The sequence below is a fragment of the Canis lupus genome, chromosome 10 (genome assembly GCF_048164855.1).
Source record: "Canis lupus baileyi chromosome 10, mCanLup2.hap1, whole genome shotgun sequence".
Classification (NCBI taxonomy): Eukaryota; Metazoa; Chordata; class Mammalia; order Carnivora; family Canidae; genus Canis; species Canis lupus.
In genome coordinates, this window is record NC_132847.1 from 17,107,037 (window position 1) to 17,132,873 (window position 25,837).

The 25,837-nt window shown below is 39.6% G+C and overlaps 1 long non-coding RNA gene across 1 annotated transcript in view; it reads left to right on the top strand.

The window, feature by feature from the left end:
• The first annotated feature begins 294 nt into the window (after positions 1-294).
• LOC140641270 (uncharacterized) overlaps positions 295-25,837 on the top strand; it is a 35,260-nt gene continuing 9,717 nt past the window's right edge. Inside the window, exons 1-2 of the long non-coding RNA XR_012037819.1 lie at positions 295-330; positions 426-524. This is a non-coding gene — a long non-coding RNA (uncharacterized lncRNA). The remainder of the gene's footprint in view (positions 331-425; positions 525-25,837) is intronic.

Sequence of the window (25,837 nt, forward strand, 5' to 3'; positions counted from 1 at the left end):
CAATTCGCCCTGGGCATATTTATCATAACCTGAGGAGCCCCTGATATAGTCAGGGTTATAGTTTGTTCTAGAAACCCTCCTCTTACAAGTACCCAGAAACTGTACCAGTCAGAATCCTGGAAGACCTGCAACCAGATGGAGTGACATGGACATAGGAAGAATCAGCTCTGAGTGGTACGAAGGGTAGACTGGAGTCTGCTTTGTGTGCTGGAGTTCCCATGTTGGCTGCCAATGACTCACACCTATGCTGTTCCCTAGAGGCTTGCATTTGGCTGAAGGAAACTGCCTAAGTCACACATGGCTGGGAAATTAAACCACTTCCCACCCAAGGTATTGCCTAGGGTCGCTGACTGGTACAGGAATATAGATCTAACCCTTTCACCTCAGGGAGGGTTCACCAAACATTTGCATTCCTTTTTCTCTAGTGTACAGAGGCCTCTGTCCAGCCGCCACCAACATTTCTCAGCCTGTTTTGCAATAGAGGGGCCACAGGAATAGTTCTCAGCAATGGAATGGGAGACAAGGTAAGACGCATTCTCTCAAGACCAAGATTAAGAAGCCTTTTCTACTTGTTCTTTTCCTCTTTCTGCACATAGATGACCCTATAGTGAGGAGGCCATCAGATAAAAAGAGTCTGGGTTTCAGAGTTACCTTGGGAAAGATGGCCGCCAATCAGTAACACTTGTATTATTAAACGAGTGAGAAGTAAACTTTGAGTGTGTTTGGCATTAAAGTTTAGAGTTTGTTTTGTTGCAGCAGCTAGCATTACTCTCCTACACTCTCTACCTGTGAGCTCTAAGGGGATTCCTGAAAAACTAGCAAGTTGATGGAATATTTCCAAATACTCTGTTCCTTTCTAATACAGAGTCTCTGGTACCTTTCCCCTGAAAAATGGCTGAATGATGAGTTATCGTGCTTGGATTTTATTTTATTAAACAGTATCACTTGGGACACCTGGGTGCCTCAGCGGTTGAGTGTCTGCCTTTGGCCCAGGGCATGATCCTGGAGTCCCAGGATGGATTCCCAGGATCAAGTTCCGCATTAGGCTCTCTGCATAGAGCCTGCTTCTCTCTCTGCCTGTGTCTCTGCCTCTCTCTCTTTGTGTTTCTCATGAGTAAAAAAAAAAAAAAAAAACACAACATCACTTAATTATTCTATCGTAAACATGGTAAAGTTCAAAGCCACTGGATCAGATGAACTGGATTCCAGTTTCAGATTCCTCTCAGGTCTATGATGGAGTCCTGTAAAATATGATTTTATCTCTCTGTGTCTCAGTTTCACCGTCTGAAAAACGCAAATAAAATGGACCAGATGACTTCATAGTTCCTTTCTAGCTTTTGTATTTACTGATTTTCTGTATTGTATTAAAATCAAATGTCTTCAAGGAATATACAGAGTCAGCTCTTTATAAGCTGGGAAGAGTGGGAGCACAGGACTCTAAGGCATTAAATATTACTCTAAACTTAACCTATAATAAGCCCTTTAATCATAGAATGTCTTTTATTACCAGACTTGAAACTTTGGAGATGAGTCAAAGACACTTGGTTCTTTGCTTTTGGCTCTAGATACAATCAAGTTGTCTTAAACAGCTCAAATACTTCGTTCAATTAAGGTATAATTGAGGCTGATTTGTTTCAGAAGAGTAGGAAAAGGGGCCAAGTGAGTCCAATGGGAATTAGCTGTATTTGGCAATGCCCAGAAATACTCCAGGGCACCCGGCCATGACCATGGAAACGACACATAGCCCTTGTCGAGAATGACTTGAACCTTAAGCTATAGGCTGAATGAACTTTTGTTTACTTTATAAACAAATGGGCATGGCTATGTTCCAATAACGTTTGGTTTACTGGTTTTGGTAATCTTTTCTAAAAAATTAACAAACCTAAAGAAAGTCATTTAGAAGGTACAAAATTGTTAAAGAAGTATTTCCATAAGCTATTACAGATCAATCTTTTACCCTGGTAAGTATGAAGCTGGCTGACATGTGATGCCTGGATGGCTTAGTTGGTTAAGCATATGCCTTCAGCTTAGGTCATGATCCCAGGGTCCTGAGACGGAGCCCATGTTAGGCTTCTCACTTGGTGGGGAGTGTGCTTCTCCTTCTGCCTCCCCACTCTTCCTGTTTTCTCTCTCTTTCTCTCTCTCTCTTATTATTTTTTTTTTTAAAGATTTCATTTATTTATTCATGATAGACATAGAGAGAGAGGCAGAGACACAGGCAGAGGGAGAAGCAGGCCCCATGCCGGGAGCCCAACGTGGAACTCGATCCCGGGACTCCAGGATCGAGCCCTGGGCTAAAGGCAGGTGCTAAACCTCTGAGCCACCCAGGGATCCCCCCCCCTTAAATAAATAAATAAATAAAACCTTTAAAAAAAGATAAAGTCAGCCTGACAATTCTCTGAATCACATAGATTTCTTTTTTCTTTCTTTCTTTCTTTCTTTCTTTCTTTCTTTCTTTCTTTCTTTCTTTCTTTCTTTCTTTCTTTCTTTCTTTCTTTCTTTCTTTCTTTCTTTCTTTCTTTCTTTCTTTCTTTCTTTCTTTCTTTCTTTCTTTCTTTTTCTTCCTTCCTTCCATCCTTCCTTCCTTTCTCCCTTCCATCCTTCCTTTCTTCCTTCTTTCCTTCCTCCATCCTTCCTTCCATCCTTCCTTCCTTTCTTTCAAGCTGGGCAAAGTGTGGTGTTTAATCTCTTGATATTTGCATAAGAAACCTAGGAGAAGTGTAGATAAAGAAGGTATGAGAAAGTATCTAGGACTTTGATCTTTTATAGGGCTGCCTTTGTCTTACCCACCTTACAATATGCAAATTATCTTTGGGCTGATTTTCCCACAGAATGAGAATGATGACTATTCCTCAGTGGCTGGAAAGTTGCTGAATTCAATTCAGGCAGCATGGAGTTTGTCTTCTTGAAGAGCCATGCAAATTTTTGTCAAATTCTAGGGGTTAGCTGCAGCTTGAGCAATGACATTCCATAAAACGCTTCAAGGGAGGGATCCCTGGGTGGCGCGCTGGTTTGGCGCCTGCCTTTGGCCCAGGGCATGATCCTGGAGACCGGGGATTGAATCCCACATCGGGCTCCGGTGCATGGAGCCTGCTTATGTCTCTGCCTCTCTCTCTCTCTCTCTCTCTGTGTGACTATTATAAATTAAAAAAAAATATTAAAAAAAAAGAAACACTTCAAGGGAGAGAAAAGGCCAGATGATCTTCTCAGCCTTTTACCCGGGGTTTTACACAGCTAGAGCTAAGGCATTGCAGGCTTTCTCCACAGAGGGTCTGTGGAGTGTTCACACGTACATCAAAGTACTAGACCTGGTTACATAAGGCGTCTAGAACATGCTTTAAAGATCACCTATGCTTAAAGTTTCAGCACCATCTGACCCCTGTTCCCTTTTACCTTCCGTAGCCAATATACAGGGTCTTTCAAGTCATTCCCTTTCAAGGTCACTATCACTGATGTGGTAGGTAGGCATTAGGTTCTAAGCTGCCTTTCCAGCCCCACTGCATCCTGGACATGTTGGTAGATGAAGCATTTAAAACTCATTTCCCACTGTGTCAAGTTCTGCTCAAGTCTTGTCAATGGTTTCCTAGTGCATATACAATTCGGTATAACCTAACCCCAGGATCTCTTAAAACTAAGAAAATTTGCATTTCCCAGATTAAATTCCTTAGTATCTATTTCACACACCCACCTCTTATATAACTACCTGGAAAAGCTTAAGCTTTCCTACCTATGTGCCTTTTTAAAAAAATAGTTTATTTATTTATTTACTTATGAGAGAGAGAAAGAGAGCAGGGATAGGAACAGAGGGAGAGGGACAAGCAGACTCCATGATGAGTGTGGACCCCAATGTCTGGCTCTGCCTCAGATCATGACCTGAGCCCAAATCAAGAGTTGGAAGCTTAACAGACTGAGCCACCCAGGTTCCCCATGTGTGCCTTTTTTTCTTAGTACTCTGCCTTGATTCTTCTTTGAAACTTTTTTTGTATGAGTAGAATTTTTTTTCCCAACTGCTCCAAGTACAGAGTCATCCACATAGCTAATTTTCAGCACACTATTGTGGAATCAAATTAGGAAATGAAATCCCTCAAGTACAATTCAAGATCTGATCCATTCCATCCTAGTTATCTGACAGGCACTGTCCTAGGGCTAAGGATATAAAAGTGAACACAAAAGGAATAGATTTCTGCTCTCAGAGTTTAAAAGGGTGGTGGCAGGGCTAGGATATGAAGATATTAAATAAATAAATCAGCAACATATTCAAAATGTCGTATGAGATATGAGCTATAGAGTAGGAAGGAGGATAAGGAGCACAGAAGTGGTCAGAATGGAGAGTGGAGTTTTAAATATGGTGATCACAGAGGGTCCCACGGAAAAGTGACATTTGACTAAAATACTAAAAGGGAACTTTTCACTAAACATTCACTAAACGTTTCACTAAAAATGAACTTACAGCTACTGAGCAGTCTAAAGATAGGCACAAGACATGCAAATGGCCTGAGGCAGAAACTTTCTATGTTCTAGTGGTAAATAGCAAAGACAACAGAGTGAACCAGGCAGTGTGTGGTAGATGAGTTTGGAGGATCTTAGTGGACCATAAGCCACTGGGAAGACTTTGGCTTTTATCCTAAACCAAATAGATGGAGACTATACAGGGGACTGAGTAGAGGAGCTGAGTGATCTGTATTATGGTATTAAACGATTTCTCTAACTGCTTGAAAGTAAACTGTATAGGTCAGAGTAGAGGCAGGGAAACCACTTAGGAGCCTCTATGATGATGACTTGGATTAGGGTAATAGCGAAGTTTGTTTTTGTTTTTTTTTTAAGATTTTATTTGTTTATTCATGAGAGACACACAGAGAGAGGCAGAGACATAGGCAGAGGGAGAAGCAGGCTGCCAGCAGAGAGCCTGGTGCGGGACTCGATCCTGGTACTCCAGGATCATGCCCTGAGCCTAAGGCAGAGGTGCTCAACTGCTGAGCCACTCAGGTGTGCCAATAGTAAAGGTTTTGAAAAAAGGTCAGATTCTTGAGATATTTTAAAAATGGAGCTGATAAGAGCTGCTAATGGTTTGAATGGGAGATGTGACAGAAAGAGCCAAGGATAATTCCAAGGCCATCCTTGAGTAAATAGAAGGATGAAGTTGGTACTTGCTAAAATGGGGCAGACTATGGGAGGAACAAGTTTTGGAGGGTGAGGTGGAGGGAGGATCAAGATTTTTATTAGGTTATTGGTAATAATTTTTTTGTTTTATGTTTTTATTTTAATTCCAGTTAGTTGACACAGTGTAATATTAGTTTCAGGTATACAATATAGTGATTCAACAACTCCATACATCACCTGGGGTTCATCACAAGAAGTGCCCTACTTAACTTCCATCACCTGTGTCACCCATCCTCCACCCTGCCCCCCATAACCATCATTTTGTTCTCAATAGTTAAGAGTCTGTTTCTTGATTTGTCTCTCTCTCCCTCTCTCTTTTTTCCTTTGCTTATTTATTTTTCTTAAATTCCACATGAGTGAACTCATATTGTACTTGTCTTTCTCTTATTTCTCTTAGTGTTATATTCTCTAGCTCCATCCATGCCATTGCAAACGGCAAGATTTCATTATTTTTTATGGCTGAATAATATTCCATTGTATATATATCACATTTTCTTTATCCATTCATCTATCAGTGGACATTTGTACTGTTTCCATAGTTTGGCTATTGTAAACAATGCTACTATGAATATCAGAGTGCATGTATCCCTTTGAATTAGTGTTTTTGTATTCTTTGGGTGAATACCTAGTAGTACAATGGCTAGATCATAGGGAAATTCTATTTTTAATTTTTTGAGGAATATCCATACCGTTTTCTGCAGTGGCTGCATCAGTTCGAATTTCCAACAACAGTGCACAAGTGTTCCTTTTTCTCCACATCTTCGCCAACACCTGTTGTTTCTTGTGTTGTTGATTTTAGCTATTTTGACAGGTGTGAGGTGATGCCTCATCGCAGTTTTGATTTGCATTTCCCTAATGGTAACTGATGATGAGCATCCTTTCATGGGTCTATTGGCCATCTGTATGTCTTCCTTGGAGAAACATCAGTGATGATTGCAAGTAGTTTTGGCCTTATCCAGTTTTAATTATTATGTTCCTTTCTAGCACACCCTGGGTTTTATCTTGAAGTCTTTTTCTCCTTATACTCTTTAACAAAAATCTCAGAAACCAGAGACAAGTGATAAATTAACCAAATTTAAAAATTAGCATGACAGAAACTACTAAAACCAAAGTCTACATACAAATGACAAACCATGGAACAGTATTGGTAGCTCATCCTATAATACTGTGTTTCCTAATATATAAAGAACTAGAGGGGATCCCTGGGTGGCTCAGCGGTTTAGCACCTGCCTTTGGCCCAGGGCGCAAATCCTGGAGTCCCGGGATCGAGTCCCACATCAGGCTCCTGGCATGGAGCCTGCTTCTCCCTCCTCCTGTGTCTCTGCCTCTCTCTATGTCTATCATAAATAAATAAATCTTAAAAAAATTTTTTAAAGAACTAGAAAAAGATAAGAAGCAGCAATAAAAACCCAATAGAAAAATTAACAATAGATATGAACAGATAGTTCATGAAAAAAGTTCACTATAAATATTTTTTTAAATACTTTATTTATTTATTATGAGAGACACAAAGAGAGAGAGAGGCAGAGGGAGAAGCAGGCTCCATGTAGGGAGCCAGACGTGGGACTCGATCCTGGGACTCCAGGATCACACCCTGGGCCAGAAGGCAGACACTCAATCTCTGAGCCACCCAGGTGTTCCTATAAATACTTTTTAAAAACAAGACACTCACTATGACTCAGTGGCACGTTAAAGCTATCCTTAGATGATTTCCTCCGTATCATATTGATATAGATAAAAAACAATAACTCAGGGCATTAGCTAGGATATAGCAATATAAACATTCTCATCAACTTTCATTAAGGGGCAGCCTGGGTGGCTCAGTGGTTTAGTGCTGCCTCCAGCCCAGGGTGTGATCCTGGAGACCCGGGATCGAGTCCCACGTCGGGCTCCCTGCATGGAGCCTGCTTCTCCCTCTGCCTGTGTCCCTGCCTCTTTCCCTCTGTGTGTCTCTCATGAGTAAATAAATAAAATCTTAAAAAAAAAAAAACTTCCATGAAGGGTAAATTTGGCAACATCAGTCAATAGTTTATTTATTTATTTATTTATTTATTTATTTATTTATTTATTTATTCATTTCAGAAGGAGCGAGAGACACGAATAGGGGAGGACAGGCAGAGGGAAAGGGAAAATCTTAAGCAGGCTCCACACCCAGAGCAGAGCTCATTCTCACCACCCTGAGATCATGACCTAAGCCAAAATCAAGAGTCGGTCACTTAACCGACTGAGTCACCCAAGCACCTCAACATCAAACAGTATTTTAAAGTCATATCCTCTGACCTAGCAATTTGACTCTATTTCTGTATGTTAGAGATGTAATCTCATATTTCTGAAGAGATACATGCACAGTGATATATTACAGCCTGGCATGTAATAAAAAAAAATCAGACACAATTTATATGTTGCAATAATAAGAGAGCAATGGTTAAATAAATTGTGGTAACTCCATAGTAAACATCCATTAAAAATAATAAGGCAGTCTTGCAAAACATACTATGAAGAGATAAATTTATTGTTAAAAGAAAAAAGCAAAGCAAAGAATGGTTTAAAGCTATCATATGGGGGATCCCTGGGTGGCGCAGCAGTTTGGCGCCTGCCTTTGGCCCAGGGCGCGATCCTGGAGACCCAGGATCGAATCCCACATCGGGCTTCCGGTGCATGGAGCCTGCTTCTCCCTCTGCCTGTGTCTCTGCCTCTCTCTTTCTCTCTCTGTGACTATCATAAATAAATAAAAAAATTTAAAAAAAAAAGCTATCATATGTTTAACAAAACATAAGAGGGACAGAATATATGCATGTGTTTTTTTTTCCTTAATATTTAATTTATTTATTCATGAGAAACAGAGAGAGACAGAGGCAGAGGGAGAAGCAGGGAGCCCCATGTGGCACCCGATCCCGGGACTCCAGGATCATGCCCTGGGCTGAAGGCAGACGCTTAACCACTGAGCCACCCAGGCGTCCCTTTTAACCAACAATTTTACATGGGGTTTGCTGGAAATAGACACAAAGACAACAATGAGGGCAGAAGGTTTACTAGGGAGTGCTCTCAGGAGATACACCTGCCAGGGAGTGAAAAAGGCAGTGCTGGGCAGAGGGAGAAGTTGACCCACGGTGTAAGTCACAGCTGTGGCTTTGGCCTACCCTGCAGCCCTGTGGTGAACTCCAGAGCTGGTTTGGTCCTTGAGCATTGGCCCCAACCGAAGCAAGGAAAGCAGGACTTTGTATCCCCTGCTTAGCCAGGTGTTGGCCTGGGGCTGCCCTCTGTGATCTTGGCAGAGGCGGCTCCCAGCAGCTGATGCCAATTGCCCTCAATGTGCCCAACTGCGGGGCTATGGTGTCCTCAACCCAGAAGGGGGAATTGGCACAGAATACATTTGAATTTGTTCCAAAATAACTAATTAGAATAACTTGGGTAGGGTAAGCAGTATAGCACTCACCAGCACTCTATTCTGAAAGTACAGGAGGCGGGACCAACAGCTCTTCATCTGAAGCTGTCCTTGGAGGCTGGTAGTGAGGCAGGAGAGCGAGGTACTTGTCTCATGGAGTCGAAGAATGAATCTTGTGGACAAAAGAGAGTGAGCAAAGCAATAAAAGTTTCTTAAGCAAGGATACAGAAGAAGCTCTCAGGGGTCCCGACAGCATTGCCAACGTAGGCCTGCACTGACAGCCATTTATCTAGAACTGACCAGGGAGCCTGTGGCCTTATCATTCCTCTGATGTCTTGGTTTGAGTAAAGACTGGTAATAACATCTCTAATGGCTTTCTTTTGGGGTCTGGTTATTCTTTCTTGGTCACATGTGACTGTCAAAAAGAAGACACCCTCCCCACCCACAGCTAGGGCTGAGTGGTCTGGTTTGTTCCCTTATATCTGATTTCCATACATCTCAGCATTTTGGGGATTTCTGTGAGCCTGATCCCATCACCCCCTAGGTCTCCCTACCTAGCTTCACCTGTCCCTTACTCAGTAGCATTCTAAATAGGCGACTCTGATGTTGGTTTGAATTCCTGGAGCTCCTGTCTCATCCCAAAGGGTCCTTACATTTTCTCAGTATCCCTGTTCCCCTTCAGGCAACAGAGGAAGGAAGAGAACCAACAAAGTAACTGTGACTTGACAAAGTAATTTGTCACTCTACTTTAAATGAAAAAAAAATCCATATCTCATCCATTAATCTAATTTTAGCTAGAGTTTGTTAGCTACATCAAATTTCACTACATTTTTAAAAAAGATTTTATTTATTTGAGAGAGAGAAGGAACAAGCAAACAAGAGATCACAAGCAGGGGGAGGGGCAGAGGGAGAAGCAGACTCTATGCTGAGCAGGGAGCCCAATGTGGAACTCAATCCCACAACCCTGGGATTATGACCTGAGCCAAAGGCAGATGCTTAACCAATGGAGCCACCCAGGTGCCCCTTTTTGCCTCTTTACTTAATGATGAAATTAAAATATTCATTTTCATTACCTAGATTCTTCAACAAACAAATGACATTAAGAGAGATTTAAGAGACATAATTTGAGGAACTGGTTTAAATCCCAAGGAAAAAGGGAGGAAATAAATTTCATTGCAAATAGCTTTGAGATAATCAGGGAAATTTGCACATGGACTAGGTATTAGATTACTCTGTACCAAAAAAGTATTGACCATTTTATTAGATAAAAGTTTAAAAGTCTTTATTACCAAGTCACGTTGAATTATTTATGAGTAAATAATATAACGTCTGACATTTTTATTTTTATTTATTTTTTTTTTAAAGATTTTATTTATTTATTCATGATAGTCACACAGAGGGAGACAGAGAGGCAGAGACACAGGCAGAGGGAGAAGCAGGCTCCATGCATCGGGAGCCCGATGTGGGATTCGATCCCGGGTCTCCAGGATCATGCCCCGGGCCAAAGGCAGGCGCCAAACCGCTGCGCCACCCAGGGATCCCACGTCTGACATTTTTAAAATTGAAGTATAGTTGACATAAATTATGTTAGTTTGAAGTGTACAACATAGGGATTAGAAGTTTATTATACCTTAGAAAATGCTCACCATGATTAGTGTAGTTACCATCTGTCACCATACAATATTATTATGGTATCATTGACTATATTTCCTATGCCCAACTGAGAATTGTTTTATATACTGCAGCTAGGGACGCCCGGGTGGCTCAGTGGTTGGACATCTGCCTTCAGCCCAGGGCATGATCCTGGAGACCCGGGATCGAGTCCCACGTCAGGCTCCCTGCATGGAGCCTGCTTCTCCCTCTGCCTGTGTTTCTGTCTCTCTCTCTGTGTCTCTCATGAATAAATAAATAAAATATTAAAAAAAAATAAATACTACAGCTAAAAAGTGGGTTTGTGGGGTGATGGATAGATGAGACAACATTGATAAAATGTTAGTAGCTATTGAAGCAGAGGATGGACACACAAGGTGTAATGTACTATACTCTTGTCTGTTGTACTTAAAAATCTTCGTAATGAAAATGTCAAAAATTCATGTATCTAAATACATATATTAACTGTGTCTTCTCCCTAAATTGTATCATTTTTTAAGGTTTTATTTATTTATTCATGAGAGACACCGAGAGAAAGAGAGAGGCAGAGACATAGGTAGAGACAGAAGCAGGCTCCATGTAGGGAGCCTGATGTGGGACTTGATCCCGGGACTCCAGGATCACACCTTGGGCCGGAGGCAGGTGCCAAACCACTGAGCCACCCAGGCATCCCCCTAAATTGTATCATTTAAAAAAAAAAAAAAGGAAAGAAAACCAGTACCTGTTCAAATGAGAATTTTCCTTTGGCTTGATATAGCTGGTGGATCATCAGATCTCTGAGTGTTCACACACCACTGGCTGTATTGGTCCATACTTGACATTCTCTCATTGTAATTACCTGTACACAAGCATTTCATAGATGATAGTTTGGGCTAATGATTGTAGCTCTGTAACACCACAACAAAATGACAAAACAAGTTAGTGTTTCCCAGTATTTGTCAGAGTGAAGCCACATCATATGCTTTTTTTTTTTTAAGATTTTATTTATTTATTCATGAGAGATGGGGTGGGGGGCAGAAATACAGGCAGAGGGAGAAGCAGGCTCCATGCAGGGAGCCTGATGTGGGACTCGATCCCGGGACTTCAGGATCACATCATATGCTTTTTATTTGGTGACAGAGTCCCATGTATTGGCATATAGATATCCTACTAAATTATTTTATTAATTAATTTGGGCGAGTTGAGGCTGCAGAAATGTGTGTTCATGTTCTACTGGTCTGTTTTTTCCATGAATAAAACAAAACACTTCCTGAAGCCCATTTCTAATAATAGTTATGTTTATATATCAAGTCCTCTGTGCTTTCTGAGTTTAGATCGATTATACTATATTAAATGGTGCTTCTCAAGCTTTTTGGTCTTTAGAACTCTTTACATTCTTTTGTTTGTTTATTTCAAGTTTTTTATTCAAATTTCAGTTATTTAACATATATGTAATATTCGTTTCAGATGTACAGTTTAGTGATTCAGCGCTTACACACAGTACTGGTGCTCTTCACAAGTGCACCCCTTAATGCCCATCACTTATTTCACCCATCCCCCTGCCTACCTCCTCTCTGGTAATAGTTTCTTCTCTAGAGGTAAGAGTTTGTTTCTTGGTTTTCCTCCCCCCTATATTTATTTTGTTTCTTAAATTCCCCATATGAGTGAAATCATATGATATTTGTCTTTCTCTGACTTATTTCTTTTTTTTTTCTCTGACTTATTTCTTAGCATAATACTTTCTAGCTCTATTCACATCATTGTGAATGCCAAGATTTCATTCTTTTTTGCAGCTAACATTTCATTGTGTATGTATAGCACCTCTTTATCCATTCATCAGTTGGTGGACATCTAATTTGGCTGTTGTAAATAATACTGCTATAAACATAAGGGTGCACATATCTCTTTGGATTAGTATTTTTGTATCCTTTGGATAAATACCTAGTAGTGCAATTGCTGGATCATAGGGTAGTTCTATGTTTAATTTTTTCAGGACTCTCCAAACTGTTTTTCAGAGTGGCTGCACCAGTTTGCATTCCCACCAACAACATAAGAGATAGAACCCTTTACGTTCTTAAAAACTACTGAAGACCTTAAGAGAGTTTTTATGTGGGTTCTATTGATATTATACTAGAGATTAAAAACAAAATGAACAATTTTTTTTTATTTCAAAGAGAGGGAGCATATGAGTGGGGGGAAGGTGAAGGGAAGAAGGAGAGAGAGAAACCCAAGCAGACTCCCTCTGAGCGGGGAGCCCCACACAGGGCTTGATCCCCTGACACAGCAGATCACAACTGGCACTGAAGCCAAGAGTTGATCACTCAACCAACTGAGGTACCCAGGCGCCCCTCAAAATGAAAGATTAATTAATAATAGGCTCACATGCACACATGATGTTTAAAAACATTAGAGTTAAGGAAAATAACTCTATTTCCCAAAACAAAAAAATTATTTAACGAGCGACAGACTGTGCATCATTCATATCTTGTTTAACTGAAGCCAGGTGGAGTCTCCCAGCTGCTCCTGCTTTCTCTCTGCTGTGATATTACCTGTCACGGAGTTTTCAGTACATTCCATTGTACACTAGTGTAAGAACAGAAACAAAAATGGCCAGATAATTGTGTTGCAAATAGTTTTGACCTCACAGCCCCTCCTCACAGGGTGTCCAGGAACCCCAGGCATCTCCAGATCACACTTGGAGAACCCCTGCTAGAGGAGTGTCTAGCTGTGCCCTCCTGTGCGTGTTATAAAGGGAGAAGACCTCTGAGGCTACTGAGACCCCATGATCTTGAGCTTTGGCCACCACAAGCCCTAACTTTGACAATTTCTGCAAAAAAAAAAAATTCCTTAGGAAAGGAGCTAAATAGAGAAACTTCACCCTTGCTGTCTTAGTCTGTTGGGACCACTAGGACAGAGTAGCCTAGACTGGGTGGGTGGCTGATAAACGTGAAGGATGTGTTTCGCACAGTCTGGAGGCAGGGAAGTGCAGGATGGAGTTGCTGGCAGGTAGGGTGTCTGGTGAGGGCTCCCCTCCTGGTTCATGTCAGACGTCTTTTCCTCCCCGGATGTCCTGACCCTGAGCAAAGTGCAGGGAGCTCTGAAAAGGTTTTTTTTTTTTTTTTCATATTTTATTTATTTATTCATGACAGACACAGAGAGAGAGAGAGAGAGAGGCAGAGACACAGGCAGAGGGAGAAGCAGGCTCCATGCAGGGAGCCTGATGTGGGACTCAATCCTGGGTCTCCAGGATCACACCCTGGGCCAAGGCAGGCACCAAACCACTGAGACACCCGGGCTGCCCTCTAAAAAAAGTTTTTAAACAGAGATTTAAAGTACTCTCTTGGGGGCACCTGGGTGGCTCAGTTAGTTAAGCATCTGCCTCCGACTCAGATCATGATGCTGAAGTTCTTTCCGCCCCCATGGAGCCCTGAATCGGGCTCCTCGCACAGCAGTATTCTTCCTCTGTGCGTGCGTGAGCGGGCACACACACACACACACACACACGATCATGCTCTCCTTCTTTCCCTCTCTCAAATAAATAAAATCTTTAAAAAAATAATTAAGTACTCACATGACAGAGTGTTTTGAAATAAAAGGAAATTTGCTTTAAACTTAATTCTTCATAGTAAAGTTTTTGTTTATAGACTACATTATCATGTTCATTGCCAGATATTTTATTTGCCTGACATCTAAAACCTTCATTTTCCCTGGTAATGCTTGCCATGGTTTGTGGTTTTAATCTTTCCAAAGCATTGTCTTCTCTGCGCTTCATTCATTTCCATGCAGTAAGACATTTTCAAACAAGTTTTGGTCAACATTCTGCAAGTCATGCATTATGTTTTAAAAAATAACTCTCATTCATTTATATCTGGTTATAAAAGTAAAACATAGTTACTGAACAAATTTTAGAAAAGAACCCATCAAGGGGCACCTGGGTGGCTTAGTGGGTTAAGTGTGGGATTCTTGGTTTCAGCTCAGGTCTTGATCTCAGGGTGGTGAGACTGCGCTCCCTTTCAGGCTCCTTCTGGGAGTGGAGCCTGCTTAAGATTCTGTCTCCCTCTTCCTCTCCCCCTCCCTCCACTGCCCCCACCCACCAAAAAAAAAAAAAAAGAAGAAGAAGGGGATGCCTGAGTGGCTCAGTGGTTGAGCGGCTGCCTTTGGCTTAGTGCGTGATCCCTGGGTCCCCAGATCGAGCCCACATCGGGCCCCCTATATGGAGCCTGCTTCTCCCTCTGCCTGTTATCTCTGCCCCTCTCTGTGTCTCTCATGAGTAAATAGATTTTAAAAATCTAAAAAAAAAAAAAAAAAAAAAAAGAGGGGCACCTGGGCGACTCAGTTAAGCATCTGCCTTCTGCTTAGGTCATGATCTTAGGGTCCTGGGTTGGAGCCCCAAGTCAGGCTCCCTGCTCAACAGAGTCTGCTTCTCCCTCTCCTTCTGCCCCTCCCCCAATTCATGCACAGTGTGCTTACACGCTCTCTTTCTAATAAATAAAACCTTTTTATTTTATTATTTTATTTTTTAAATTTTTTAAAGATTTATTTATTCATGAGAGACAGAGAGAGAGAGGCAGACACATAGGCAGAGGGAGAAGCAGGCTCCCTGCAGGGAGCCCGATGTGGGACTGATCCTGGATTCTGGGATCACAACCTGAGCTATTCAGGCGTCCCAATAAAACCTTAAAAAAAAAAAAAAACCAGCAAAATATAAAGAACAAAGTAAAGATTACATTTAATCCCAGCTTCTAGAGACAAGCTCTGTCAGTGTATTGTGGTTTAGCCCCCCAGATTTTATTCTACATATACAGTGCACTGGTAGATATCTTACAATCAGATATAAGCAACAATTACAATATGACCCATTTGCTTTAATGTCTGGAGTAAACTGAAACCTATTGGTGGCAAACATTGCAAAAACACATGGCTTTGACTTATATTAAAAGAGCATCTTGTGAATCTAGGAATTATTGTTAATAAGAGTATTTTTTTCATAATTTACTAAGGCTGTGAAGAGTTAATTTATTGGTGCTACTAATCCATCTAGATTTTGATCTCAGGGATAAATTAGCCAGAGTTTACCAATTTGTTGATGAGATTCTAGCTTTACAAATTACAGGGCCTGATATGCGCATTGCCTAATTTTATACAGATGCTATGTTAAAAGGGGTGCCTGATGAGATCTTGCAAATGAACCAAATATGGGTGTGTAGTTCTTATTGTTGTTTAGCTTACCATATTAATGACCCTTTCACATATTTTCTCTCAAGTGTTTATCCAGTTATTTTCTGAACAGATGGTCCCCTGAAGTCACCTCATTCAGGGAAGGGTAATTAAGCATGAACATTATGATATGGAATAGGACCCGGTCTTCCGTAAGATAGGCTACAAAGTCTTGCAGGTGGGGTGAATGTAAGTGAATGTAAACAGAGTGTCTTCAAGTATGTTGTGTTTTGAACAGAGAGTGAAAGAGGCGCGTTCTTGGGTAAAACAGGATATAAAAAGAATAGAAGTGGTTGTTCTTGAATTTCCAGTTAGTAAGGGAGGAAGAACTTTCAGAGCTCACTGGCTATCTAACTACCTGAGATTTTCAGTGACAAATCCTGAGTGAACATGTCAGATTTTTCTAGGGCTTGACCTTTCTGTAGGAAACTTTTGGATTATAAAACAGTTGTGAAGCTTTTTCTGTTTCGGTATCTTTACTATCTTGGTTTTAAGTCAGGCATTTGCAAGTTGCATTAAATCTTCAAGGTGTAAAGTTTAGTCTAGTCTAGTTGATGATCTATGCAGTGATGGTCAACATCCTAAAGTGTATTTTATTATTTATTTTTATTTTTAAAATATTTTATTTATTTATTTGAAAGATAGCAAGAGAAAGCAGAGCAGGAGGGAGGGGCAGAGACAGAAGCAGGTTCCTTTCCCGACTGAGCAGGGAGCCCAACTTGGGGCTCAATCCCAGGACCCGAGGATCATGACTTGAGCCAAAGGCAGATGCCCAACTGACTGAGCCACCCAGGTGCCCCTTAAAGTGTGTTTTAGTTATTGTTAGGGATCCTTTTACCTCTAATAAGGATTGGAGGCTGGACACTCATATATTTAACGAGCGGAACCCAGGAATGTTAAACCACCTATAGGGTGTGGAAATGTCTTGCACAAGAAAGAACTACCCTCAGTTTGTACAGTGTTCCACCAGGATTAACCCACTACAAATATACATCATTGATAATTTGTTAGATTTTAATAATGAGTTTATTGTTGTTGTTTTACAGGAAGTTACAAAAAAAAAAAAAAGCCCTGTTAATTTAGAGGTAGGTGGTATGGATAAGGAAACCCAAAGGAGTTAAAGACAGTCCTTGAATAACTTACTAAATCTGAGCTTCTTCCTTATGTGATGTATGATGTATGCCAATTAAAAAATTGGCAGTAAATAAACTGGAAAGGGGGCTATTAGGGCTGATTGAATCATTTCCCTTTTTAAAAACATTGTATTTGGTATTACTGATGATACATGGTGGGCATCCCATTGTGTTACCTGTAGTGGTGTTGAAATTATGCAGTGGCATGAAAAACTGTTTGGCACACTTGCAGTTTGGGAAATCTGACAGCACTGGTGGGGTATATTAAAACTAATCACTTATTCACTTGGCGGGGAGGATATGATACCTCCTCATTTTCTCCACAAAGGCAGTATGTTGTCTTGGCATGTTATCCTTACTTCATTTAAATTTCTTTCTCTTAGCATCTACAGATATAAATCACATTTGTTCCCCTGCTGTTTCATTTTTCTGTTTTTCTTGTGTGGAATATCTTTGGATCCTGTTATTTCTCAAATCCAAACCTCTTGATTACAAGGAGGTGCAAGGATCTGACTATTTCATATCTTGTTGTGCTTCATTACTACCCAAAATGTGGTCCATTTGGTGGAGCATCAGCCTTGCTTGGAGCTGGTTAGTATTACAGAATCCAAAACCCTCTGAGAACTACTGATTCACAATCTGCATTTTTTATAATATCCCTAGGGCATTCAGAAGTGTGTCTAAAGTTGGGGAAGCACTGTGATAATGTAGCCATGCCCTATAGTTTGCACACAGAAATCCTGAAAAATTACATAGTATTTTAAAATCTTATTTTATCTAAATTCAATGAACAAATACAGTATCATTAGTTTCAGACATAGAGTTCAATGATTTGTTGGTTGCACATAGCACCTAGTGCTCCTTATATCAGGTGCCCTCCTTAATGTCCATCACCCAGTTATCCCATCCCCTCACCCACTTCCCCTCCAGCAACCCTCAGTTTGTTTCCTATGAGTCTCTTATGTTTTGTCTCCACATAATATTTTATTTTAAATTTTGTTCCAGGCTGAATTGTGCCCCCTCAAAATTCATGTATTGAAGCTCTGATGCCCAGGACCCCAGAATGTGACTGCATTTGGAGACAGAACCTTTACAGGGGCAATTAAGTTAAAATGAGGCCCTTAGGGTGGGACTTAATCCAATCTGGGAACAAAACAGTGGTATTGGCAAAAAACAACAACAACAACAACACAAAAAACCAAACAGACCCATCTATCAGTGGAACAGAATAGAGAGCCCAGAAATAAACCTACCCTTATATGGCCAATTAATCTATGACAAAGGAGCCAAGAATATATAATGGGGAAAGGACAGTCTGTTCAATAGATGGGGTGGGAAAATTGGACAGCCACGTACAGAAGAATGAAACTAGACTCCTAAAGTACACCATACACAAAAATAAACTCAAACTGGATTAAAGACTCAAACCTAAGACCTGAAACCATAAAACCCAGTAGAAGGAAACATAGTAAGTTCTTTGACATTGGTCCTTATTGCTTCTTTCTCTTGTACTGTTTTAGAGAGTGTATATGCCATTGATTTTTCTGACTGGTAATCCCTAAATTTAAATATTTATTTGACAAAGTCAAAAACTGATGATTTTGACTTATTCACAATTCCAGAACATGCGTTGTTGCCTAGTATTTCAGCATATCCCTCTGGATCCAAAATATAAGAGAATTTGTTTTCTTTACATGTTTGGGTAGAAGGCCTTTATTATGTGATAATGTTATTAAGTTTAGCTTTCTTACATTGTGATTTTCTTTTTAAAGATTTTATTTTCATGAGAGACATACACAGAAAGAGAAAGAGAGAGAGAGAGTTAGAGACACAGGCAGAGAGAGAAGCAGGCTCCACACAGGGAGCCCAACGTGGGACTAGATCCTGGGTCCCCAGGATCACACCCCGGGTTGAAGGCAGGCGCTAAACTGCTGAGTCACCGGGCTGCCACTTACATTGTGATTAAAGAATGTGACCTGTATTATTTCTACTGTTTGAAATCTGTTTGGGTTTTTTTGTGGACGCGTATATGGTGAGGTTTCAATGGGCACTTGAAATGCAGATGTATTACCAGCTCTGACGGAGTAAAATGCACCATATTTTATTGAATCTAAGTCATAGTGTCTTACTTTAGATTTTAAAATCCCTGATTGAGATTCATCTTTCAATTTTGGCATCTTGTAATTACTTTTGGCCAGATGGCACTTGTAGTGTGGTTGTTATTGCTGGCACATGGACACACTGGGTCCCAGCTGTTTATGTCATTGACTCTTCAACTCAGTTATGTTTGCATTGCTGGCTCTGTACATGTTGGGTTTAATTACCATTTTGAATGCGGATGATAAGATTATAGTATGTTTTGGCACTAAAACTAAAAGTTACTGGGCACAGAGTAAAGCTTGGAAATAAAGCAGATAGGTATAAATGTGATATTAGTAAAGCAAATATTGATGGAAGAATTACTATAATTCTACATTTTCTTATAAAAACAACCAAAGACCTTGAATAACCTTAAAACAATAAAGAACAGTAACTATGAGTAGATGGATCTGTGTGGTGTTTTGTTCCTGAGATATGTACAGGAGTATAGTTATTGTACACCAAACAGAGAAATTGCCAAATCCCTCAGAAGAGAGGAAATAAATTTTACACTGAGCAGAGGATAGTGAGACTTACTCATGTATTTTGCAGGGCTACAATTGAGGCATTGTGTCATACTTTGATAGTATTTATTCTCAGCGCTATATAAAACATGTTATGCTTTACTACCGATGGCATCTTATATCCAAAGAAATGTGATACATTGACCAGTTCTACCTTATGTTATTTACATCCTCACATCCGTTTTTTTTTTTTTTTAAGATTTTATTTATTTATTCATGAGAGACACAGAGGGGGGTGGGGAGGGAGGCAGAGACACAGGCAGAGGGAGAAGCAGGCTCCATGCAGGGAGCCCGATGTGGGACTCGATTCCGGGTCTCCAGGATCAGGCTCTGGACTGAAGGCGGTGCTAAACCGCTGAACCACCCAGGCTGCCCCTCACATCCTTTTAAAAAAAATCTGTTTGATCTGCTTTGAACCTAGAGATGCAATGAAAGTCTCCTAAGGTAGATGTGTCTAATTCTGTCTACATCTCCTGTAGTATCTGCTCTTTGACTATTGCCACCATGCTTTTGGTGCATATCTACCAAATAGATGTTATATCGTCATTGTAAATTGCATCAACTAATATTGTCAGTAGACCCACTTGATCTCATTTCATGTGTTTTTGTCATAAATTCCTAATCTATGATACTAAGATTGCAATTCTTGCTTTCTTTTACTTCGCATTTGCCTAGATTACTTTTGCCCATTCTTTATCTTCAACCTTTGTGAATTGCTTTGTTTTAGTTGTGTTTCTCTTACATTCTGCAGTTTGGGTTTTGCTTTGTGATGTAATCTGAAAATCTGTTGATTTGCAAAAGGTGTGTAAGCATATTTTCATTTTTAAAAAAAGATTTTATTTATTTATTCATGAGAGATACAGAGAGAGAGAGGCATAGACACAGGCAGAGGGAGAAGCAGACTCCCTGCAGGGAGCCCGATGTGTGACTCGATTCTGGACCCCGGGATCATGACCTGAGCCAAAGGCAGATGCTCAACCACTGAGCCACCCAGGCATCTTGGCATATTTTCATTTTTTTGACGTGACAGGCATATTTTATTTTTTTATGTCATTTTCTTTTATATTTTTTCTTTCTGTAATCGAAAAATTCTTTTGTGATGTAATTTGTTTTCTTTGCTCTTTTGATAACACTTTTTCCTTTTTAAAGATTTTATTTATTTATTCATGAGAGATACAGAGAGAGAGAGAGAGAGGCAGAGACACAGGCAGAGGGAGAAGCAGGCTCCCTGTGGGGAACCTGATGGGGGACTTGATTCTGGAACCCTGTGATCATGCCCTGAGCTGAAGGCAGGTGGTCAACCACTGAGCCACCCAGGCGTCCTACTTTATTTATTTACTTATTTGTTTGTTTGTTTATGTATTTATTTATTAGGTGTCCTTTTTTTAAAAAGATTTTTAAAAATTTTGTTTATGATAGACACACACACACACAGAGGCAGAGACACAGGAGGAGGGAGAAGCAGGCTCCATGCAGGGAGCCCGACGCGGGACCCGATCCCGAGACCCCAGGATTGCGCCCTGGGCCAAAGGCAGGCACTAAACTGCTGAGCCACCCAGGGATCCCCGCGTCCTACTTTTTAGATAGTTTTAGTATTTTGTTAAGTTGGCATTTTTCATGACTTAAAACAAAATTTTATTTAGTAATCTCTATACCCAACATGGGGCTCAAGCTTACATCCCTGAGATCAAGGGTTGCATGCTCCACTGATGGGGCTAGCAGGTGTGCCCATATTTTGTGACTTTTATAATTTAAAATGTTTACTTTGGAAATATATGGTTTAGCAAATCATATATCTGATAAAGGAATTATATCCAGAATATGTTTTAAAAGTCTCACAATTCAGTTATAAAAAGACAGAAATCTGATTTTAAAAATGGACAAAAGATTTGAATCAACATTTCTCCAAAAAAGATACATGAATGAATAATAAAACACGTAAGATGCTCAAGTAATTATGATCAGGCAAATGAAAATCAAGCCCACAATGAGATACTACTCTATATTTTCTATGTTACAGACTAAATGCTTGCATCCTTCCCAAATTCATATGTTCATTCTTTCATTCATAAGCCCTAACCTCTTATGAGACTGTATTTGGAGACAGAGCCTTTATAGATGAATTAAGTTAAATGAAGTCATAAGGGCAGGGCCTTAAATTCAGTAGGATTAGTGTTCTTTTAAGAAAGGGAAAGACCATAGCAGTCTCTCTTCACACACATGAAGAAGTATTGTGATCACACAGCAAGATGGTGCCCACCTACAAGCCAGAAATAAAGTCTCACCAGGAAAAAAATTGGCCAGCATTTTTATCTTGGACTTCTCATTCTCTACAACTATGAGAAATATTTCTGGTATTTAAACCATTTAGCCTGTGGTATTGCATATGGCAGCCCTTGTTTGTATTAGGTGACACAATTATAATTGAATGATTACAGTCACAAAGATGAATCATTACAAGTATTGTTGAAGAAGTAGAGAAATTAAAATCCTTATACATTGTTGGTGGGACTGTAAAATGATGTAAGCTGCTTAGAGAACAGTTCATCCATTCTTCAAAATGCTAAACATATACTTCCTTCAAGATTCAGCAGTCCCTTTCCTAGGCATCTACCCAAAAGAAACACACATATGGAAAGCACATGTGTACATATAAAACTTGTTCATGAATGTTCATAATGGCATTATTCATCATAGCTAAAAAAAGGGAATAACTCAAATGTCCATCACCTGATGATGGATAAACAAATGTGGAATGTGCAGGCAATAAAATATTCATCAGTGGAAATGACTGAAGTACTACAGCATGGATGAGCCTTGAAAACATTATGCTAAGTGAAATGAGTCAGACCCCAGAGGACAAACACCATATGATTTCATATATGTGAGATGCCTGAAATAGTCAAATTCATAGAGAAAGAAAGTAGATTAATTATTACCAGGGGCTGTGAGAGGGAGAAGGGACAGGCAGAAAAGGTGAAGTGACTGCTGATGGGTATGGCCTTTTTGGAGTGACAAAATGTTCCAGTATTATATTGTGGTGATGATGTCACAACTCTGTGAAAACCACTGAATTGTATTAAATGGGTGGCCTTTATGGTATATAAATTATATCTCAATAATACTGTTAAAAACCAGGGGTGCCTGGGTAGCTCAGTTCATTAAGTGTGTGACTCTTGATTTCAACTTAGGTCATGATCTCAGGGTTGTGAGACCGAGTCCTGGGCATGGAGCTCAGGATTCTATCACTCCCTCTGCCCCTCCCCTACTGCTTGTGAACACATCCACACATGAGCACATGCATGCTCTCTCACTCAAAACATAACAAACAAAACAGGTAAAAAACAAAAAGAAATGTTTCATATATATATATATATTTATTTATTTATTTATTTTAATTTTTTAATTACAGTAAACTCTACCCACATTGTGGACCTTAAACTCACAACCCTGATATCAAGAGTCACATGTTCTACTGACATACCAGCCAGCCAGCCAAAAAGTTTTTTTCCAATAAAAGACATGATTTAGGGCAGCCCGGGTGGCTCAGCGGTTTAGCGCTGTCTACAGCCCAGGGTGTGATCCTGGAGACCTGGGATCAAGTCCCACCTCGGGCTTTCTGCATGGAGCCTGCTTCTCCCTCTGCTTCTGTCTCTGCCAATCAATCAATCACTCAATCAATCTTTAAAAAAAAAGATCCCCCCCCCAAAAAAAGACATTTAAAGTACCATGCATTTCAAACATGGAAAAATACACATAAATAATATTAAAAGAGAGAAGGCTATAATATCAGGTTGTAGTAATAAGCTATTAGGAAAAAAGCATTATTAGAGTTAAAAAGATCACTACATATTATTTAAGGCTCAATTCAGATAGAAGATAAATACTTCTAAACTTTTATCCATTTACTAACATAGCAACAAATATAGAAAGCAGAATTTATTAGCACTTTGAGAGGAAATTAGCTAATTCCCTATCTAAGAAGGAGGTTTTCATATATCTCTCATGAACGATCCTTTAAGTGGAAAAAATCATCGAGGTATTAAAGATTTAAACAATATGATCAACAAGCCAGATCTAATGGATATGTAATCAGATACATTCTTGTTGAGCTCATATGGAACATTTTAAAGATTTGTTTATGTGGCAGGCCACAAAATAAAACACAAAACTATCCAAAAAAAAAATCACAATCTCTGAAACACATACAAATTTTATTGCAATATTTTTAAAACTAATAATTTTCTAAGCTTAAAAGTTAAATCTCAAAGATGATTCTTTGGAAAGAACAAAAATTTGACTACCATCTACAAGTTAGATCAAGAAAAAAGGAAGACACAATCCTATGAAAAGGGAGACAACAGTGTAGATGCAGGACAGGACAGATTAATAAGAAAGGAAAAATTAGGGAAAATATTAGTGTAATATATTTGAAAACTTTCATGAAATAGACAAATTTATGTAAAGTATGATTTAATAAAATAGTCCAAGATGAAACAGAGAAACCATACAGTCTTCTAACTATTAAATAAATTGAATTAATAGCTTTAAAAGCTTTCCTTGCAAAATAAACCTAACAACTTGGTCCACATAATTTGACAAGCAAGTTTTACCAAAAATTCAAGTGCCAGTTAATTGTAATCTCATCGAGCATAGAAAAAGAATAAACCCTTCCCAAATCATTTTAATGAACTGATATAACATTGACACCAAAAGAAGTATAAGAGAAAAATGCAATTTAACCTCACTCGTTAACATAAAGATAATAAGGGCAGCCCTGGTGGCTCAGCGGTTTAACGCTGCCTTCAGCTCCAGGCATGATCTTGGAGACCCGGGATCGAGTTCCACATGGCTCCCTGCATGGAGCCTGCTTCTCCCTCTGCCTGTGACTCTGCCTCTCTCTCTCTCTCTCTGTGTGTGTCTCTCATGAATAAATAAATTAAATATTAAAAAAAAAAGGTAATAAAAATTCCAAGGAAAATATTTGCAAATCAAATTCAGCAGTCCGTAACTAAGATATCTCACAGTTGATTTGGATTGATACTGGATATGCAAGCTTGAGCCAGCAGGACAATGTGTTAGAGTCCTTCACCATACTGAAATATTTCAACATGCGCAGAAAATTTTTTCCAGATGCAATTCCAGATGAAAGGTAAAACAATAAAGCTTTTAGAAGAAAACATATGAGAATATCTTCTTGATCTTTAGAAGGCAAGATTTCTTAAAAAGGACATAAAATACACTAACCATAAAAGAAAAAATATATACAATGGACTGTAATAACATCTGAAATTTTAGTTTAGCAAAAGATACCATTAAGAGATGATGAAAGCAACTGACAGAGTAAGAAGATATCCAGTAAACATGTATCTGATAAAGGACTTATATCTATAATAACATAATCCAATAGGAAAAGGACAATCCTAATAGAAAAAGTAGGGACATTTTAGAAAAATTTGAATTCAATTTGCCAACATATAGTATAACAGCCAGTGCTCATCTTATCAAGTGTAGAGACATGATTTAAACAGTGACATCACATAGGAGGATGTGAAAAGGCATTTAACTTTATTAGTAGCCAGGGAAATGAAAATTCAGACCATTGTAAGATACCATTACAAACCCTCAAAAAAGGCTAATTTTAACAACGCAGCAAACAACAAGTGTTGGCAAGATTGTAGAGGAACCTGGATTCTCAGACATTCTGGCAAGAGCATGTAAGTCCATCCAACAACACCAGAAAATGTTTTGGCGATACCTATTCTCTCTGAACACATTCATCTCCTGTACCATAAATTTCACTCCAAAGTATATACGCAGTAAATATTCTTAGATAAATCACCAAAAAACATGCACTAGAATTTTCATGGCAGCACTATTCATAGCAGTTCCCATATGGAAGCAATCCAAAAGCATATCAACAGTAAAATGAAAAAAACAAACAAACTGTGATATGTTTACACAATGGACGACCATACAGCAGTAAAAAAGATGGATCACTCACATACTTTTTCTCAGGAGGCTACCAGACAGAGAGAGCGAGCAAGAGCAAGACAGCGAGCAGGGAAAGGGGCAGCGGGAGAGGGAGAAGCAGGCTCTCCACTGAGCAGAGAGCCAGATGCAAGGCTCCATCTCAGGACCCTGAGATCATGACCTGAGCTGAAAGCAGATGCTTAGCCAACTGAGCCACCCAAGTGCCCCAAAAGTACTTTTATAATTCAACTCTTTTTTGGAATCAAGAGGATGAGAAGTATGCTTGTTGCCAAGTGCAATACATGTGGGGTTTGTGTGTATGTGTATGTGTAAGAAAGAGGGCAGACTGACCAAATCTATATTAATTCCTCATTGCCCAAAGCGTGAAATCAATTGATAATACCTAAAATGGGAAATTCAAGAAGTGGTGTTCTATGCACATTTGTTAGAGACTTGGAGCTCCATATCAAAATAATGAGCAAAAAGAGCTCAAAACTCTGGGAAATGGAAGCACAATATGAGTATGGTGAAAGGTTGAGGGGAGGAACAGCCGGGATTGAAAAGAATTTTTTTTTTAATTTAAATGCAATTAGCCAATGTAGTACATTGTTAGTTTCAGATGTAGCATTCAGTAATTCATCAGTTGCATATAATACCCAGTGCTCGTCACATCATAT